Source organism: Belonocnema kinseyi, chromosome 8, assembly GCF_010883055.1.
Source record: "Belonocnema kinseyi isolate 2016_QV_RU_SX_M_011 chromosome 8, B_treatae_v1, whole genome shotgun sequence".
Taxonomy (NCBI): domain Eukaryota; kingdom Metazoa; phylum Arthropoda; class Insecta; order Hymenoptera; family Cynipidae; genus Belonocnema; species Belonocnema kinseyi.
Window position 1 is genome coordinate 20,015,606 of NC_046664.1, and position 3,579 is coordinate 20,019,184.

Genomic DNA, 3,579 nt, shown 5'->3' on the forward strand with positions numbered 1-3,579 from the left:
GGATTCGCAAAATAGTTTAACTCAGTCGATTCTCGCGAATAATGTGATTTTTGATGTGGCATTGATAAACAATGTTCTTGAATTAATTGTTTAATTTGATCAAATTTCAAATTTTAGTTAAAAATTCATGTATTTCGTTGGAAATTGAGCTGTTTTGTTAAAAATACCTTTTTTTTTTGTTTTGAAAAATTTCTTTGCTAATTGAAAATTTACCTATTCCATTTTTGGTCGCAAATTATTATTTTTTTAAGTAATAATTCTATTTTTTGTAAAAATTGAACTACTTTGTTAAAAATTCGTGCTTATTTATTTTATTTTATTTATTTTGTTAAAAATTCATATTTTTTAGTTGAAAATTCAACGTTTTGGTTTAGAATCCTTCAATTTTGTAAAAAATTCACCTATTTTTGGTTGAAAATTTAACACAGTTTGGTTGAGAATTCTTACATTTTTATGAAAATTCATCCTTTTGATAGTAAATTAATCTCTTTTTTTTAATTCAGCATTTTTATTGGAAAATGCAATCTTTTTTTCAGAATTCTTGAATTTTATTTAAAATTTGTCTTTTTTGTTAGTAAATTAATCTTTTTGTTAAAAAATTCATCTTTTTTAGTTTAAAATTCAACTTTTTGGTTAAAAATACTTCAATTTTATTGAAAAATAATCTTTTTGTTTATAATGTATATTTTTTAGTCAAAAATTAAACCTTTTAGTTCAGAATTCTGGAATTTTGTTAAAAATTCATCTTTTATTAGTTGAAAATTCAACAGTCTGGTTGACAATTTTTGATTTTTTAATAAAAATTCGTCTTTCTGATAGTGAAATAATATTTTTTTTTTTTAAATTATATTTTTAGTTGAAATTTCAAATTTTTCATTTAGAATTCTTCAATTTTGTTGAAAATTCATCCTTTTGATAGTAAATTAATCTCTTTTTTTTAATTCATCATTTTTATTTGAAAATCCAACTTTTTGGTTGAGAATTCTGGAATTTGATTGAAAATTCAATTTTTTTGTTGAGAATTCTTGAACATTATTAAAAATTATTATTTCTCAGTAGAAAATTAATATTTTTATTTAAAACTTAACCCTTTTTATTAACAATGTAACAATTAGGTTTTAAAGTTGCACTACTATCTTAAAAATGCATTTTTTTGTTGTGAATTCAAAATTTTAGTTACAAATTCAACTCTTTACTTTGAAATTAAACTGTTTTGTTGAAAACTCCTTTTTTTTTCGAAAAATTTATTTGGTAATTGAAAATTTACCTATTTTATTTTTGGTCGAAAACTATTATTTTTAAAGTAAAATCTCAACTTTGTGGTTCAGAATTCTTGAATGTTGTTAAAAATTCGTCTTTTTTGGTAGTAAATTAATCTTTTTGTTTAATAATTCATATTTTTAGTTGAAAATTCAACTTTTTGATTCAGAATCTTTAAAGTTTGTTAAAAATTCATCTTTTTGGGTTGAAAATTCAATTTTTTTGGTTCAGTCCTTGAATTTTGTTAAAAATTCGTTTCTTTTTCTATAGAAACTTAATCTTTTCGTTTAAAAATTCATCTTTTTGGTTGTAAACTTAACTAATAGATTTCAAAGTTTAACTACTTTCTGAAAAATGCATTTTTTGGTGGACGAATCAAAATGTGAGGTAAAAATTTAACTCTTTGGTTGGAAATTGACCTGTTTTGTTAAAAATGCCTTTTTTGTTGTTGTTGAAAAATTACTTTCGTAATTAAAAATTTACCTATTCCATTTTTGGTCGAAAATTATTACTTTTTAAGTGAAAATTCAACTTTTTGTAAAATTGAACTATTTTATTAAATGTTCATTTTTTGTATTAAATTAATATTTTAGTAGAAAATTCAACTTTTTGGTTCAGGATTCTTGAATTTTGTTACAAATTCATAATTTTTTTGTAGTAAATTAATCTTTTTGTTTAAAAATTCTAATTTTCGTTCAAAATTCGATTTTTTTAGTTGAAAATTTAACAGCTTGGTTAACAATTATGGAGTTTTTTTGAAATTTGTTTTTTTGTTAGTGAATTAAACTTTTTTTTTAAATTCATATTTTTTAGTTGAAAATTTAACTTTTTGGTTCTTAATTTTTGAAGTGTGTAAAATATTAATCTGTTTTGGTTGAAAATTCTTGAATTTCATTAAAAATTCTTTTGTTTGGTGGTAAATTAATTAGTTTGTTTGCAAAACTCATCTTTTTGGTAAAAAATTTAAAAAGTAGATTTTTAAGTTAAACTACTTTCTTAAAAATGAATTTTTTTGTTGGCAATTTTAAATGTTATTTAAAAATGCATCTCTTCGGTTGGAAATTGAACTGTTTTGTTGAAAAATGCCGTTTTTTTGTGTAAAAATTTATTTGGTAATTGAAAATTTACCTATTTCATTGAAAATTCGTCTTTTCTGGTAGTAAATTAATTATTTTGTTTTGAAAATTCATCTATTTGTTTACAAATTTAATTACTAGATTTTAAAGTTTAACTACTTTTCTAAAAATGAATTTATTGGTTGACGAGTCAAAGACAACTAAGTTTTAAAGTCTTTTTTAGTAGGAAATTAATTAATTTGTTTAAAAAATGCATCTTTTTGGTTAAAAATTTAATAACTAGGTTTTTAAGTTAAACTACTTTCTTAAAAATGAATTTTTTTGTTGACAATTTTAAATGTTATTTAAAAATGCATCTCTTCGGTTGGAAATTGAACTGTTTTGTTGAAAAAAGCCTTTTTTTGTGGAAAAATTTATTTGGTAATTGAAAATTTACCTACTCTATTTTTGGTCGAAAATTATTTTTTTTTAAAGTAAAATTCAACTTTTTTTAAAATTGAACTATTTTGTTAAAAATGCGTATTTTTTATTAAATTAATCTTTTTTAGTTAAAAATTCAAAACAGTTTGGTTTAGAATTCTTGAATTTTATTGAAAATTCGTCTTTTTTGTAATAAATTAATTTTTTGTTTAAAAATTCATATTTTTACTTGAAAATTTAACTTTTTGGTTGAGAATTCTTGAATTTTATTGAAAAATCGTCTTTTTGGTAGTGAATTAATCTTTTTTTTTTAAATTCATATTTTTTACTTAAAAATTCGTCTTTTTTGGTAATAAATTAATCTTTATGTATAAAAATTCATATTTTCAATTAAAAATTCGTCTTTTATATTAGTAAATTAATCTTTTTGTTTAAAAATTCATATTTTTTAATTGAAAATTTAACTTTTTGGTTGAGAATTTTTGAATTTGATTAAAAATTCTTTTATTATATTATTCTTCGTCTTTTTTGTTAGTAAATTAATCTTTTCGTTTCAAAATTCATATTTTTTAGTTGAAACTTTAACTTTTTGTTGAGAATTCTTGATGTTTATTAAAAATTCAAATGTTTGGTAGTAAATTAATCTTTTTCTGTTAAAAATTCATATTTTTTAGTTGAAACCTCAACTTTTTAGTACAGAATTCTTGAATTTTGTTAAAGATTCACTATTTTAATTGAAATTTCGTCTTTTTGTTAATAAATTGATTTGTTTGTTTAAAAATTCATATTTTTATTTAAGAATTCGTCTTTTTGGTAGTAAATT

At 19.9% G+C, this 3,579-nt stretch overlaps 1 protein-coding gene across 2 annotated transcripts in view; it reads right to left on the minus strand.

Moving 5' to 3' along the window:
• Positions 1-3,579, minus strand: part of LOC117177939 (DDB1- and CUL4-associated factor 6-like) — an 87,046-nt gene that overhangs the window by 56,305 nt on the left and 27,162 nt on the right. The window lies entirely within an intron of this gene.